At 39.3% G+C, this 18,113-nt stretch overlaps 1 pseudogene; it reads right to left on the bottom strand.

Moving 5' to 3' along the window:
- Positions 1–15,819: 15,819 nt before the first annotated feature.
- Positions 15,820–16,237, bottom strand: LOC116597078 (annotated as a pseudogene).
- Positions 16,238–18,113: the final 1,876 nt, after the last annotated feature.

The following is an 18,113-nucleotide window of genomic DNA, read 5'->3' as shown; positions in this document are numbered from 1 at the left end:
AATGCAAAAGAAGGGGAGGAAGGGGAGGAGGGGAGGAGGAAAGAAACAGAAAGGGGAGGCTCATGGTGTAGAATCTTAATTTCTTTCATTAAGCAAAATGGGAAAGTGATATGCAAGAGGTAGGATTTGGACTTGGGGGAAGTAGGAGAGATACAGAAAAGAAGAAGAGGGGAATGCCATAGGAAGGCATGTACCTTGATTGAAAATTCAAAGAATCACCTTTAGTAGTGAAGGCTCATCTGCTACGGTCACCTGACATAGCTTGGATCAGATTTCTAAATTTTCTCCAGCAATATCTTCTGCTTGGGAATGGAAACAGAAAGTACATGATGGATTTCATTCAGGGTAGGGATTAAAAAGACAGGAATGAATGAAGGACCAAGGAGATGAGGGTATCTATCAGGATCTATCAGTTGCTGAAATCATCAACACCAATAATAAGCTAAGAGGAAGTGGGTCCTTGGCACTATGAGAACAGTGGTGGTTGAGAGAGCAAAAGTCACAACAAGGAAGAGGACAAACAGGGAGTTCAGCAGCCCTTACAAAAATAACACCAGAATCTTCCAGACGTTATCTCCATAAAATGAAAAGTTGAGTGCCCCTTTAAATCATTAACTAAACTGGCATTCAGATCTGGACAGACTCTCTCAGATTGAGCTATTCTGCTTTGCCAAAAATTGATAAGCTTCTGTGAACCCTCCCGGGTGAGTGAGGCATGATCCATCTTCCCTGTCTGGGCAAGCTTGATCTGGCCTCCCTCCTCCTGCTGAAGCAGGTCTGAGGTATGTGCCAGGATTCCATGTCTTAGGCTAATTATCACATTCCGCAATGTAGAGGTCCTGCTGGTACTGCCTTTCAACTTTCAGAGGGCCCTTCTCTGACCCACCCTTGCTGAGCTCCACACCGCAGAGTAAGGAGACTGGGATGAAGGGGATGTACCCACTCAGAATCCACATCGAGCCCTACTCAATCACAGTCTGGATAACTTGGACCACCTTAGAATTCCTTGTCTTGGTGCCCCAAGTTCACTTCCAAGGCCTGCCTACACTTCTCCAGTCCTGTCCTCCCAAGGGCAGACCATGCCACCAGTATATGCACTCCATAGCCTGAAGATGACCAAGGAGAGTCTTAGGGGTATGCACAGAGTGTGGTATGTGGGCTGGGGCGTCCACACATCTCAGACATGTCTTTCTCAGTCAGAGCTGGGAATGGGAAGAGAAGGGGGGTAGCTTCAGCTCTCCTCGTACCTCCATGTCCTGGTGCGGAACAGCAAAGTGTCTAAGAATTACACATTCAGACTTGGACTTCAGGCCATTAGGAAGACAAAGTTATCAAGTTAGGAAAATAGAACATATTTTATTTATAACTTTTACATGTATGTATGGAATATGGACATCCATTTGTACCTTTACCCTCAGTTTCACAAATTTTAGGGGGGCAGTCCTGGCTCCTGCAATGCACTGTAACTCTTCAAAATTACTATTCTAGGTTTATTTGACATAATAGGTCCAAAATGTATCCCGGACAGTAAAAAGTAAAAATCCTGTTTTGGATTTCCAAAACGTTGTGGCACCCTAAGCACTTTCCCCAATTTTTGATATCCTTTGATCTCATTTGATAGAGTATCCTTGCCCGTTTTACTAATGTCTATATTTAAGGTAAATTTTCTAAAAAAATCTGTAAAGATTTTTAGTATATTTACACGTATATGCAGTTATTGTCACAATTTTAGGACATCTTCATTACACCTAAAAGAAACCTTGTACCCATTAGGAGTCATTCCTAGTCATTCTGCCCTAGCCCGAGGCAATCACTAATCTATTTTCTGTCTGTAAAGGTACTTTTCTTTTTATTGCCAAACAATATTCCATTGTGTGGATATAACACATTTTATTTATCCGTTCATCAATTGGTGGAATTTGAGTTGTTTCTACTGTTTATTTTTTATTTTTTTAAAGATTTTATTTATTCATTTGACAGAGAGAGAGATCACAAGTAGGCAGAGAGGCAGGCAGAGAAAGAGCGGGGGAAGCAGGCTCCCTGCTGAACAGAGAGCCCAATGCAGGGCTCGATCCCAGGACCCTGAGATCATGACCTGAGCCAAAAGCCGAGGCTTTAACCCACTGAGCCATCCAGGCACCCCTGTTTCTACCTTTTAGATGTCATGAATAATGCTGCTGTGAACATATGTATACGAGTTTGGGACATGTTTTCATTTGTGTTGGGTTATATACCTAAAAGGGGAATTGCTGGATCATATGGCAACTCAGTGTTTGGCCTTTTGAGAAACTGCCAGACTGTTTTCCTAAAAGGCTGCTTTATTTTACATTCCCACTAGCAATGCATGAAGATTCCAATTTCTGTACTTCCTCATCAACACTTGTTATTATCTTTTTTATGCTAACCATCTTAGTGGCTATGAAGTAGTATCTCACTGTGACTTTTATTGCCATTTTCCTGAAAACTAATGAAATTGTGCATCTTTTCATGAGCTTATTGACCATTTGTATATCTTCTTTGGAGAAATGTCTGTTCAGATCTTTTGCCCATTTTTAATTTGGGCTGTCTTCTCATTATTGAGCTCTAAAAATTCTCAGTATATTTTAGATGCGGCTCTCATGTCAGATATATGATTTGCAAATATTTTCTTCCATTCTGTACATTTCTTGCTGGTGTCCTTTGAAGCACAGAGATTTTTAATTTTGCTGAAGTCAAATTTGTCTATGTTTTCTTTTGTTGCTTGTGTTTTGATGCTATATATAACCAACCATTGACTAAAGTTGCAAAGATGTATGCCTATGTTTTCTTCTAAAGTTATAGTTTCAGATCTTACATTTAGGTCTTTGCTCCATTTTGTGTTAAATTTTTTTAAAGATTTTATTTATTCATGAGAGAGAGAGAGATCACAACCAGGGGGAGGGGCAGAGGAAGAAGGAGAAGCAGGCTCCCAGAAGAACAGATGAGGGGCGTGGTGTGGGGCTCAGTACTGGGACCCTGGGATCATGACCTGAGCTGAGGGCAAACGCTTAACCAATTGAGCCACCCAGGCGCCACCCAGGCGCCCCTGTGTTAATTTTTATATTTGTTGTGAGGTAAAGGTCCAACTTTATCTTTTTTGCATGTAATATTCAGTTATCCCTAAATATATGTTGAAAATACTATTCTTTCTCCATTGGATTATCTTGAAACCCTTGTCAAAAATCAGTTGATCATAAGTGAGAAGATATATGAGTTTTTAAAATACCACTTTTCTGATATCTATAATTTCTTTTTTTTTTTTTTTAGATTTTTTATTTTTATTTATTTGACAGACAAAGAGCACAAGTAGGCAGAGAGGCAGGCAGAGAGAGGAAGGGGGAAGCAGGCTCCCTTCCGAAGCAGAGAGCCTGATGCGGGACTTGATACCAGGATCCTGGGATCACAACCTGAGCCGAAGGCAGCGGCTTAACCCACTGAGCCACCCAGGCGCCCTCTTTTTTTTTTTTTTTTTTTAGAGATTTTTAAATTTATTTGAGAGCGAGAACGAGAGAGCAAGAGAGAGAGAGAGAGAGTGTGTATGAGCAGTGGGGGAAAGAGGGGGTAGAGGGAGAAGAAGAAGCAGATGCCCGGCTGAGCTGGGAGCCCAATGCAGTGCTTGATCCCAGGACCCCGAGATCATGACCAGAGCCAAAAGAAGATGCTTTCCCAACTGAGCCACCCAGGCACACCAACAATTTCCCTTTTAAGGAGGTAATACAATAAGTCCTATCTCAGGTTACTATGAGGTTACTAAATTTTATTATTAAATTTTTTAAAATAATAATAACAATAAAAATAACAATAACAAAAATAATAAATTTATTATTAAATTTAAAACATTTATTATTATTAATTTTTTTAGAAAGTGCAGAAGGCCAGAGAGAGAGAATGAGAGGGAGAATCTTCAGCAGAGAGGGAGAATTTCCATGCCTGGTGCACAGCCTGACACAGGGCTCAGACTCATGACCCCGGGATCATGACCTGAGCCTAAATCAATCGCTTAACTGACTGAGCCAGCCAGGCACCCCACTATGACTCTTTTAAATCAAGAAGTTCAGACTAGAAACTACTTTAGGGGCACCTGCCTGGCTCAGTCAGTGGAGTGTACAACTCTTGATCTCGGGGTTGTGATTTTGGCCCCATATTGGATATAGAGATTACTTAAAAATAAAATCTCTTTGGAGCGCCTGGGTGTCTCAGTGGGTTAAAGCCTCTGCCTTTGGCTCAGGTCATGATCCCAGGATCCTGGGATGGAGCCCCGCATCGGGCTTTCTGCTCAGTGGGGAGCCTGCTTCCTCCTCTCTCTCTGCCTGCCTCTCTGCCTACTTGTGATCTGTCTGTCAAATAAATAAAAATCTTTAAAAAAAAAAAAAAAGGCAAAACAATTAAAAAAATAAAATCTCTTTAAGAAAAACCTACTTTAATAATTGTTTTTGTTCTGCTATAGCTATTTAGAAAATTATACTTGCAACTAAACATTCGTTCACTTTAGAAGTGTTTTACTGAAACCGAAAACAAAAATCTGAATAAACTGGGAAACTGAGGACACACCAAGGATCTCTTTAATCTTTGGGTTTGTGTTCTAATTTGTCCTTTTTGTAACCCTCACCCCCCCCCTTTTTATTTTATCCTGAAGAGTAATGTTAACTTTTTACAAAATTCATGGACATTGATCAGCTCTCTGGTGTTTGAAGCCAGAATATAGTTCTTGGCTCAAAGATCCCTTTACACCACTTTTACATGTTGGCAAAAATTAAACATGGGCCTCTAATCTCATACACAAAGAACTAGGGTTGTTTCCTCAAATGAGACAAGGGCTTAAGATGAAAACATGTTTGGGTTAAAATGGTTTTCTTAAACCTAATTAGCTCCAATTCTAGGCTTATTTTATTGTTCCCTGTATTTTGTTCCCATTTATACTGATGAATAATGGATTAAATTGTGTTTTATCATTTATATCATAAATATTTCCCTTAGGTTTGAGTGCTGTGAAGTTCTTTTAAACTTGCAGAGGGATTAAACTTGGCAATTAATTCATATGTCAGTTGTTAGCAAGGTCTAGTAATTAAAGTCTACTTCAGAGTAAGTTATTAACTCTCCAATAAAAAAAAGTACTTTATCAACTTATCAGTTTTAGCTATTTATTCTAGTTGACAGATGAGATAGGGAAGTTATTGACCGTACATAATCACCTCTGTACTTTTACCACTGAACACTGGGGTCAAATAGAAATCTAGGTTGTTCAAAGTCATAGTTTAAATCTAGAATAAACCAGTTCAAGTTGATGGAGTAGAAGGGGGTGCCCTTGGATCTTGTTACCTTTGCGATACCATCTCCTTAAATTTTGTAGAGTCCATTTTAACTCTGTTCAAAATTCTCAAACTTCTCATTAAAAACAGCCTAGATCAAGGATTTCATATTGAGATCTGAGATATTAAATTTACTTACTGTTTACATTTTTTACAGCTTTAACTATAATCTCCCTGCTGTACATTATATGGCCACGACTTCTCTATTTTATAGCTGGAAGTTTGTACTTTGTCTCTCTTTTTATAATACTTTTAAAAATCCTAATATAATCTTTTAAAAAACTTTTAAATGCTATAAGTCAGTTATATCTCAATATTTTAAAAAGGTAAAATTTAAAAAAATTTTAACCCTTTCGATGCCCTCTTTGTGAACAAACTAAAGGAGATACTCTAGGTGACTGTAAATGCCTAGGACACAAGAGCAGGCTTTTTATTTGCAGACATAAGCTAGTCATGAGTTTCCATCTCATGATAGCAAGTTTCCTTTTTTTCTGCTTTATTTCTTGGCCTAACATCTGGCTATAGTTTCACAGTTTGAGGGTGCCCCTGTGCACCCTTTGCTTTCCCCCTGGTTGGCTTGTGATGAACTACTGCCAAGGTCAGTCCAAGTATGACTCTTTCTTGTGGTCAGCATAACCGCAGTAGTGGTTCCCAAGCCCAGCTGACCATCAGAATTTCCTGGGATGGTTTTTAAAGAGTTTTCAGGCCTCACCTCAAAGATACTGGATACAGAACTTTAGAGTGGAGCTGGTGAATATTCCCAGCTGAAATTGATGTTCAACCAAGTTCAAGCTATGGTCCAGGACTCTCCAGGTGCTTGGCAGTCCCATGGGTTTGGCCTTGGAGCATTGCCTCTGAGAAGCTGCCAGAGGATTCTAAAATATTCATGGGTGACTACTTTCAATCTGTCCTTCATCTTGGCAAAGAGTCCTATGTTCCTTCTCTGTCCACTCTCACCTCCCTCAGACTGTCCTTCTGACTTACTTGCTCCTTCAAACTGCCTGGAAGTGGCACTAGTGAAAATAAGATAGACTTTGTTTCTGACAAATCTACCATGGACTTTTGGTCCAGCCTGCTGTATGGATGCCATTTGCCTCATTTGCAAGTGGAGATAATATTGTCCTCTCAAGAGTGAGGATCAGAGGGCGCCTGGGTGGCTCAGTGGGTTAAAGCCTCTGCCTTCGGCTCAGGTCATGATCCCAGGGTCCTGGGATCGAGTCCCGCATCGGGCTCTCTGCTCAGCAGGGGCCCTGCTTCCTCCTCTCTCTCTGCCTGCCTCTCTGCCTACCTGTGATCTTTGTCTGTCCAATAAATAAATAAAATCTTAAAAAAAAAAAAAAAAAAGTGAGGATCAGGAGAATGTACTTACATAGCATCTAGAACACAGTGCACCTTGCAGTTTGCATTATTGTCTGTTTGGATTTACTTGTCCACCTCTTTGAATATGATGGGTTAATGAAACTTGCTCATCAGTTTTCCCTGATTATAACCTCGTTGATTACTCTGCACCGTGTTTCTCAAAGCAGGGGACACAGACTCCCTGCATCTGAATAGGAGGGAGAGAGGACAAAAAGCTGGTCTTATGCAACTCTAACTTTCTACACTTTTAAATTTTTTTTATTGCAGTATAACATACACATGGAAAAGAATTTTTATTGTAAGTGAACAGCTCAGTGAGTTTTCATAAACTGAACACACCCATGTAACCAGCACCCAGATTAAGAAACAAAACATTGCCAGCATCCCAGAAGCCCTCCTCCACACACGGAACTTTAACACTGTTAGAGCAAGAGCCTAGTGGTGGATTTCTCCTTTACCATGGTCCCGCCTTTCTCTCCTGAGCCAAATCTGCATGCTGTGTGAGCCCTTCCCAGTCTGAGAGGCTAGGCCTGTAGCCTCACATGCCCCCTTATAATGATGTGACTTCCTTTGTAAGAAGGGTCACAAAGGGTGTTTCCATCATTTATATTCCTAGCATACACCCTAAACTGTTTAAAGTAAATGAATTCAGGTCCTGGCCAACAAGGAGTGGAGATCAGTCATTGCCTGAAAGCATCAGCTTATTACAACACTCCAGCATTTTCTCACGGAAGGGTGAATGAGGTGGATTCTAGTGTAATTACCTTTGTGTAATTGAAAACTAAATCACTGATGACTGCATAGTTTAAATACCCATTTAAATACTTCCATTTTATTGCACTTATTTTTGCAGGACTTGCTACCACCAAATAGGCTATTAATTTTTCTAGTGAATTAAAATGTGAATGGGTACATTAAAAACAAGCACAGCTCAAATAGATGCCCTCTTTTCCCAGAGATCATTAGAGTTTTTCTTTTTATTTAATCCAGCTATTCAAATAATGTATTAGACCAGGACCTGTAATAGTACAGGTCTTGCCCAAAAGAGATCAGGTTTTCTCTGTAATATGATTTATGCAAGATTTTAAATAGTAGGACAAAAACCTGTGGTGCTTTTGCTTATATCTTCTCAAATATTAACATGCATACAAATCACATGGGGGTCTTGTTAAAATGCAAATTCTGATTTGGTGGGGCTTAAGGCTGGAGATTCTGCATTTCTATCAAGCTCCCAGATGGTGCTGATGCTACTGGTCTGAAGGCCACACTCTGAGTTGCAAGACTGTTCAGAGTAAGCAATGACTCAAAGCCTGGATATATATCTAAGCTGCAATATCCTGGTATATAAAGACTATTTCTAAAGTCTCTTCTGAATGTGTGAATCTACAATTCAGTAATCTCTCTTTGCCTATTAATTTTTCTTTTGACCTCTGATTCTTACTGTTTATAAGCTGTTATATTAGATATTGCTCTGTACTGGGAAGCCAGACAAAACTGTTGCTTATGGTTGGCAAGTTTTATTTTTCAACCTTCTACAAATCTATTGGACCATAACCTAAACTTGAGTCAGCAGTGTAAGATTTTGGTCAAATAAACAAGAGTGTACATAGGAGTATAACCAAAAGAAAAGGACAGCTAGTTCCAGTTCAAGGTGATGACATAGGAAGATCCTGAGCTTACCGTCTCCCATGGACATACCAGAACTACAGATATATATGGAAAAATGCAATGTAAGATCTGAGCCCATGAAACTCCTATAAGAAAACATAGGCACTAAACTTCTTGACATTGGTCTTGGTGATGACCAATGTCAATGTCAACAAAAATAAACAAATGGAACTATATCAAACCAAAAAGCTTCTACCTAGCAAAGGAAAAGAAGCTACCTAGGTAGGTAGCTTCTACCTACCTAGAAAAGCTTCTACCTAGCAAAGCAATCAACAAAATAAAAAAGGAACCTAATGAATGGGAGAAAATACTTGCAAATCACCTATCTGATAAGGGGTTAATATCCAAAATATATAAAGAACTCCTACAACTCAATAGCAAAAAAACAACAAACAAACAAAAACCACAAAAAACAAGCTGATTAAAAACTGGACAGAAGATCTGAGTGGACATTTTTTTTCAAAGGAGACATACAGATAGCCAAAGGAACATGAAAAGATGTTCAACATCACTCATCATCATGGAAATGCAAATCAAAACCACAATGAGACATCATCTTATACCTGTTAGAATGGTATTATCAAAAGGACAAAAAATAATAGCTTTGACAAGGATGTGCACCATTTACGTGGGAATGTAAATTGGTGCTGCCATTATGGAAAATAGTATGGAAGCTCCTTAAAGAATTACACATGGAAATGCCATATCCAGCAATTCTGCTTTTGAGTATTCATCCAAAGAAAGTAAAAAACACTAATTCAAAAAATATGTGCACCCCTATGTTCATTGCAGCATCATTTACAAAAGCCAATATATGAACACAAACTAAGTGTCCATCTACATATGGTGGGACAAAGAAAATGTGGTATGTATATATATATATATATATATATATATATAATGGGGATATTATTCAGCCATTAAAAAAGAATAAGATCTTGCCATTTTGACATGTATGGACCTTGAGGGTGTTACGCTAAGTGAAATAATTCATACAAAGAAAGACAAATACTATATGATATCACTTACATATGGAATTTTTAAAAAAATTATAGATACAGAAAACAGATTGGTAATTGCAAGAGATGGGAAATGTGGGAGGTGAAATGGGTGAAGGGAATCAAAAGTACAGATTTCCAGTTATAAAAAAAAGTCATGGAGATACAATATACAGCATTATCTATAGTTAATATTGTGTTGCATATTTGGGGCCCCTGGGTAGCTCAGTGAGTTAACCATCCAGTTGGTGGTTTTAGCTCAGGTCATGATCTCAGGTTGTGAAATCCAGCCCCATGTCAGATTCCGTGCTCAGTGCAGAGTCTGCTTGAGATTTTTTCCCACTCCCTGTCCCTCCCCCTGTGCTCCTTCCCCCAACTCATGCTCTCTCTCTCTCTCTCTCTAAAAAGAAATAAATAAAATATTTATTTTAAAAATTGTTTTTCTTATTTGAAGCTTGCAAAGAGAGTGGAATGGGAGTGGAAGTTCTCATTACAAGAAAAAAAGTTCTGTAACTATGTATGGTGACAGATGTTAACTAGAGTTATTGTGGTGACCATTTCACAATATAGACAAATATCAAATCATTACATTGTATGCCTAAAACTAATATAATATATGTAAATTATACTTCAACTTTTTAAAAAAGAAAGAAATAAAAAGAAAGGGACAACTAATCGTACCAGAATAGGCAGTCCTTATATAAATACTCTTTTCAAATAGCCACAACTGGGTAGCGTTGCAGAACATGTAAAGAAAAGTTCAAAGAACTGGCACTATTTAGCTGTGAAGAGAAGACAAAGAATGCCTTAAGAATCATCTTTGAATGGCAGCAGAAAGCAGTATATCCTCTGAAGTAAATGGCTTTACAGCACGTCAGAGTAGATTTAGGTTAGCTCTAAAGCAGATCTTATGATAATGCTGATCCTAGGTGGTAGGATTGCCAATGGTAACTTCCTTTTTCAAAGATATTTAAAACCAACATGGACCTTACCACATTGCCTATCAGTTGTGTTATAAGTTGATGTATCAACAGGAGTTTAGTGCAGACACCACTCTTGGTGTTGAATACAAGGAATTAGATGTTTCCAAAACAATTAGGTGGGCTGGAAGAGCAGAGGTTAGAGGGCGGCCCTAAGGCTTCCAAGTCATACCACACAGCAACAACCTAGAGATCAGGAACGTATGGAGACCATAGCTAGCATCCCAGCCACATCTCACCAATGGAATTGGTGGCAATGCAGAGGCACAGAAAGTCTGGCTGTTGAAAATAACATCTAATGTAGCAGACATATCAAAAAGTAAGAGAGAAAACTAACAGGCAGGGGAAAATAGCCTCCATCTTGCTTTTACATTCCAGTCTCACATCATTATACATGACTGGCAAAATCCAAATTGTATACTGAATCCTATTAGCAGGAAAGTCTAGGAATTATAGTTGTTCGGATTTTTTAAAGTCAATTTTCACTGAAGTATAACATATATACAGAAAAATGCACAAATCACAATCAGGTACAGCTTGATGAATTTTTATAAAGTGAGTGTTCCTATGTAACCCTAACCCAGACTGGAAAACAGAAATTACTTGTACACCAGAGAGCCCCCCTCATGCTTTTTTCTAGGCATTATCCTCCCAGAAGCTACCTACCGTCCTGGCCTCTAACACCATAGAGCAATTCCACAAAGTAGGATGAGGTAGTATGTCCTCTTTTGTGACCAGCTCTTCTCACTCAATATTGTATTTGTAAGATGCATCCATGTTGTGCGTAGCAAGAGCATCTTCATTTTCATTGCTGTATAGTATTCCTTAGGATAACGATAACGTGATTTGTACATTTTACTGCACATGGACACTTGGGTTGTTTCTATTTGGGAGTGATTACAAACAGTGCTATCAGGAGCATTGGTGAACAAATGCACACCCTTCAGTTAGATATATAAATGTGCAATTTCTGGGTTATAGGGAATGCATATGTCTAGCTTGAGTAGATACTACCAGTGTTCCAAAGTGAGGGATGTGTCATGCCACATATTCACCAGAACCTTGTATTTTCCAATTTTACATTTTAGCTATTCTGTTGAAAGGCTAATATGATGTGTTGAAATTGTATTATGGTTTTAGTTTTTATTTTCTTGATGTCTAACAAGTGGAGCACCTTTTCATATGTATATTGGCCAGTGAGATATCTTCTTCTATGAACTGCCTATTTTTCACCCAATTTCTTATCGGCTTGTCTGACTTTTTCTTCTTTGTAGTTCTTTATTCTATGAGTCCTTTATTGAGTAGATGTATTGGGAATACCTTTTGCCATTCTGTGTCTTATTTGTCCTTTCCTTTCATAGGGTCTTTGATGAAGACATTGATAATTTTAAAAAAGGTTTTATTTATTTATTTATTTGACAGACAGAGAGAGAGAGAGACAGTGAGAGAGGGAACACAAGCGGGGTGGGGCGGGGTGGGGGGAGGAAAGGGAGAATCAGGCTACCCGCTGAGCAGGGAGCCCGATGCAGGGCTCAATGTGGGGCTCGATCCCAGGACCCTGGGACCATGACCCAAGCTGAAGGCAGACACTTAACGACTGAACCACCCAGGTGTCCCAAAGACGTTTATAATTCTGATGTAGTTCAGCTTATCAGAGGCTTTGCTTTATGGCTCGGTTATTTTGTATGTGTCCAATTTAAGAAATCTTTTCTGACTCTGAGGTCACAAAGTATTTTCCAATTTTTGTGTGTGAAAACTTTTACTGTTTACATTTAGATTTACAATTCATCTGGTATTGATATTTGTGTATGATGAAAAGAAAGCTATAAGTTTTGAGATTTCTAGCTCCTATAATACTGCAAAATGAGAATGGGGTATCTATGGGAGTTGGTGAAAATGAATGCTGAGTTCCTAGAGACCATGTCTGACAGTTAGGCTGCCCGAATTTTTACACTGTCAAACAGGTAGCTCCAAAAGGCGAATTTTTCTGAACCTCTTTTCAAATATCTGTGATAGTGATTTTCCACATTCCATCCTCCCCAAATGTCAACACTCCACCTCAGGCAATTGCTTTGTATGTCTCCTTTCTTACCCCACCTCTTGGAATGTCATCACTGTTACAAGAGCACTGTGTTCTTTTTCAGAAATTGCAGTAAGAATTGATCTGCTTCCAAATAAATGAAAAGACCGGGTTGAACTTGGTGAGTAAATGTGAATGTTAGTATAATTTTAAAGCAGTGTAGTTTTATTGCCCAATCTAAGAAAGTGTAGTCAGGGGGCGCCTGGTAGCTCAGTGGGTTAAGCATCTGCCTTCAGCTCAGGTCATGATCCAGGAGTCCTGGAATCAAGCCCTGTGTCAGTCTCCCTGCTCAGTGGGAAGTCTGCTTCTCCCTTTCCCTGTGCCCCTTCCCCTGCTCATGTGCTCTCTGTTAAATAAATAAATATTTTTTTATAAGTATGGTCAAGGGGCACCTGGGTGGCTCAGTGGGTTAAAGCCTCTGCCTTCGGCTCAGGTCATGATCACAGGGTCCTGGGATCGAGCCCCGTCTCGGGCTCTCTGCTCAGCGCCGAGCTTGCTTCCTCCTTTCTCTCTGCCTGCCTCTCTGCCTGCTTGTGATTTCTGTCTGTCAAATAAATAAATAAAATATTTAAAAAATGAAAATAAAAATAAAAGTATAGTCAAGTATAGGTCATTGTTCTAAAAGGTTTGGGGACATGGAAACAGCCTAAGTGTTCATCAACAGATGAATAGATAAAGAAGTTGTGGTTTAAAAATGCAATGAGATATTATTAAGCCATAAACACACACACACACACAAGAAATCCTACCTTTTGCGACAACATGGTTGGACCTAGAGGGCTTTAGGCTAAGTGAAATAAGTCAAAGAAAGAAAGACAAACACTGTATAGTCTCACTTATTTGTGCAATCTTGAAAAAGAAAAAAAAAAAAAAAGACCTCATGGGAAGTGACCAGACTTGTGGTTACTAGGGTGAGGGGAGGGGGAATTGGTGGAAAGTGGTCAAAAAGTAGAAACTTACAGTTATAAGATAATAAGTACTAGGAATGTAATGTACAGCATGACAACTATAGTTAACACTCTGGGGCACCAGGGTGGCTCAGTTTATGGTTTCTGGAATGGGACGGGTATCTTAGCTGGTCCTTAATTAGTTCACAATATGATGTCCAAGCCTGGTTTATGTTGTAGGTATACCATGGCCCTTTTATGTCTAAGAGGCTTCTGTTGCTTCTGAGTGCCCTAGAGATCAAACCACCTGCATAGATGCACCTGGCAGCCCTTCTAGGTTCTTTGATTCCTATTTGCCAGGCACTCCTCTAATTACTCTATATGCATTGTCCTATTTAATCATCATAGTAATCCAATATGATAGTTCCTATTTTTATCCATATTTTATAGATGAGGGCTTTAAGGTTAGGTAATGTGCCCAAACCCCTTATAGCTCCTTAGTGGTAAAGCTTTTGCTATGGAAGGATTCTCTTGACTCTTTTGTGTAACTACTCATTAATAATTCATTTGCCCACTCTTGCTCTACGTCTCAGATCTTAGATAAATCCTGTGCTATCATCTCCACTTGTGGTCAAATTTATCTTTGCAAAGACCCAGCACATCAAGACGTGCCAATTATCTTAAGTTCCCTATTCCGTTCATGAAGCAAGTATTTCTAGGCATCAGCTATATGTTCAATGCAAATTCTGACAACTGACTGAGGCAGGGAGCAAAAGAAATACAAGAGTCCCTTCCATAGAAAACACAAATGGAATTTAACTCAACTAGAAAGAAGCCCTAGTTTCTCAGTCATTAGTCATGAACAGTCATTTGTTGTTCTTGATGGCTCTTTCTTCTGGGTCATCTCCCAGAGGTAGCATAACACTCATTTGAGAGCTACTGAACCCCAGGGAGTCCACCTTCCCCCACAGTCCTCCTCAGAGTCCAGTGGATCTCAAGTCTCAGTTTCTCAGTTCTCTACTACACTCAAGGTTGCCATAGGGATTAGGGTGAGGATGGAATCTCCAGGAAACTGAAAGTGCCATTTCAAAGTCAATTGAGTTTCAGTAGGTTTTAGGAATAAATCTGGTACCCAACCACTAAATATGAGTTTTTTTTTTAATGGAAAAATATGAACATATCACCCCAGAACAATCTTGGTTCCCAGTCTGGCCACATTTCTTGATTATGAACCATGTTAAATTCTTTCCATTTCTTAGATATCTTAACTCATAAACCTGGCCACTTTAAAGGGAAATGTCTGGTATTTTCTTTCTTTTTTACTCCCAATTATTAATTTAAGCAAGTTAGTGCTTCCGTCCACTTCAGGCAAAACAAAGCTCTCTGATTAGGAATCATTTAAGATTTTACAGAGTGTTTTGCGAAGTTCTAATTATGCTTATTTGTCTCAAAAGTAATTTCTGGGGCACCTAGGTGGCTCCGTGAGTTAAGCCTCTGCCTTCGGCTAGGGTCACGATCTCAAGGTCCTGGGATCAAGCCCCTCATCCGGCTCTCTGCTCAGCAGGGAGCCTGCCTACCCCCCACCCCCCCACCCCCACCTGCCTCTCTGCCTACTTGTGATCTCTGTTAAATAAATAAATAAAATCTTTTTTTAAATATGCACATTAAAAAAATGTAATTCCTAATTAACTGAATGTAAGACGACCCACACAGTAGGAATTAATTTTACTGGAAGATCTTAGCCTGTATTTCTGTGTCTGTGAGTTTAGTCCTAGAGAAAGAAAACTCAGAATCATTTGCTTCATCCTTCAGGTAGGTCTGGTACAGGAACCTGCTCAAACTGTCCATGATCCTGATGGGAAGCAGAATGTCAGGGCTTTGTAAGAAGAAACATAAAATTCCTGATCCCAGAGAATTAGCAGTTCATCTTGTTGCTTCCTCCTCAGATGAAGAGCAATTTCAGTAGGATGAAATTCCTGCGCACAGAACCTACAGGAAGGGGAGCGTCCTGAAATGGAAAAACCTTAAACTTTCTCTTGAAGAATTTTTAAGCCTCTATCCACCTCAGTGTTGTTATCTGTGAAAGGGGGTCTTAATATCTATTTAGTAGGAGTATTATAAGACCAAGTGAATTATGTGAAAGTGCCCTGTAAAATTTAAAACAATATATATACCATTACAGATTTTGAGGATTCATTTTTATATGTCCTTTGCTTTTTTAACCTAGAAAATGTCCTGATCAGCCATAATAACCACATTACATATTTTAAAAGCATTGCTAGACTTTGGTGATGGTGGTATGGTAGTAGCAATAGCAAGGAAAACAGAAAGAGGAGTGTGCATGGTGAGGTATGTGTGCATGCCCATGTGCTGGATTTTCTTCACACCCCAAGATGGTCTATGAAAGCCTTCTAGAGTTCAGATAGAAAGGAATGTAACTTACATGGGGAATCTATCCAGACATCAAAATTCACATTAATCTTACCACCAGAATAATATCCATCACAAGATCATTTCACTTCAAAACTCAAAAAACAAAAAAACACAAGCTCTGGCCAGTTTTGTTAAAGAAAAATTGTACATGATTTGCTTTTCACCAGTCTGTTCTGGCATGCTTCTAATGATATCAGAATCACCTGGATCAATGATAGCCAGTGTGCATACTCTGTAATGTTCCCCACATGCTGTGCCCAGTTCAATATTATTGCCACTATAATGATGTGATGGACACCAGTGTTGGTCGACATGGCACCGTGTTCTACTTCAGATTTCCTCAAGGCTGGGCAGTTGCTGGTGAGGATGACCAGTTTCACTTTTCCATGTCTGAGCATTTTCAGAGTCTGCTCGTACCCCAGCACATCCTTTCTACTTTCAATAATGACTTGGAGTCTGGAGTTGATTAACTCCAGTGACTTTTCGTCTTCTTTGCAGCCATCATCCTCCTGCGTTACACATAGGACAGCCCCAACCAAGAGCAGCCCCCAAGATGGTTGAGAGCCAGAAAGGGCCATTATTATTTTTTAAAATAGTCCTTTCTAGGGACGCCTGGGTGGCTCAGTTGTTGGACGACTGCCTTCGGCTCAGGTCATGATCCCGGAGTTCCGGGATGGAGTCCCGCATCGGGCTCCCAGCTCCATGGGGAGTCTGCTTCTCCCTCTGACCTTCTTCCTTGCTCATGCTCTCTCTCACTGTCTCTCTCTCAAATAAATAAATAAAATCTTTAAAAATAAATAAATAAATAAATAGCCCTTTTTATTGCTAATAGTTTCAAAAACTTGTTTTTGAGATTTCTTTGTTACATTGGTTAAGTTACCTTAAATTAGCCTTTAGATAAGAGTTTATCTTAAGAATGCTCTGTTTTAAGAGATGAGATGAATTCCAGTCTGGAAGCAAAAAGACCTGGAACAGATACTTCTCTCCAATTCCAATCCAATGGAACCCCTAGGCTGAATTCTCTCTCTTAAAAAAAAGAAGAAGAAGAAGAAGAAGAGGAAGAAGAAGAAGAAGAAGAAGAAGGAGGAGGCTGGGATGTGAGGGTGGAGAAAAGAAAGCTGATAGTGACTCACTCCAGCTTTTGGAAGGAGGTGGATCATGCTTCCACCCCCACAAACCTAGTGCTGGGAAATCCTACTTTGGAAGATGAGGCAGATCTTGACATGAAAAAGTTTTGTTTTTTTAAAAGACTTTATTTATTTATTTGAGAGAGAGGGAGAGAGAAAGCACAAGCATGAGCAGGGGGGAGCGTGGGCAGGTGGCTGCGTTGGGGACAGTGGGCAGAGGCAGGGGAAAAGCAGATTCTCCACTGAGCAGCGATCCTTACTTAAGACTCAATCCCAAGGACCCTGGGATCATGACCTGAGCTGAAGGCAGATGCCTAACCAACCGAGCCACCCAGGTGCCCTGACTTGAAATAAGTTATTAGTAGTGTCCCATCCTAGTTAAAGAAGCTATATTCATTGTTAGCTTCTAGATAGCACAGTTAAGAGATAAAAACAGCAAATACCCATTGCGCTTAAAGGCTTTAAAAATGCACATAACTTTTGGGGAGCAATTTCAATTTCAGAACTATATCTTGAGACATAATTAAGGATATGTGCAAAGATTGAGCTACTTACTAGGCAGATCATCTCAACTGAGTCCAGTACCATCGCCATAAGCATCTTCGCTATAGACATCTTTGCCACAAACATTTTTGCCCCATAATAATTGGCTGTAAGGCAATTTCACCATGAAAAATAAAATAACTGGTTGACAGTTTGGTTTCATTTCTCCATTGGTAAAATTCCCATTTTTATATTATTTAAATCTTAGCTAGTTCTCATAGCCTATGCAGCAATGAGTAGACATGGTGGTCTTAAACTAGTAGATGATAAATATGTACAACAACTTGTGAGAAAATATGGTGATAAACTTACTAGAAGTGTGAAATAAGAGAGTATAAAGCCAAACTACATTCTAGACTATACTAGAAAATGATAAAATATCAGTTATAAAGGTAACAAAGATAGAAAGTTATACAGGTAACAAAGATCAGTAACAAGTGCATCCTAGAGGTAGCATTTCTTCCACATTTCCTATGGAACTTTGGAATGTAGATTAGGGGCCTGTGACAATAGGCAAAGAACAAACAACCACATCGAAGGCTTTCACAACCCAGTACAAAGCTCAGTTACAAATATACATCCTGGCACTTGGAAAACTGATACCTCTCTTAAAGTAAGAAGAAATTAATAACTTATTAACTTTTTTCCATGTTTCACTATGTCCTTATTAATATCTCCTTTTTATTTTTTCATTATTTTCTCTTTTATGAC

Source organism: Mustela erminea, chromosome 8, assembly GCF_009829155.1.
Source record: "Mustela erminea isolate mMusErm1 chromosome 8, mMusErm1.Pri, whole genome shotgun sequence".
Lineage (NCBI taxonomy): Eukaryota > Metazoa > Chordata > Mammalia > Carnivora > Mustelidae > Mustela > Mustela erminea.
This window is presented reverse-complemented; position numbering and strand designations above follow the sequence as displayed.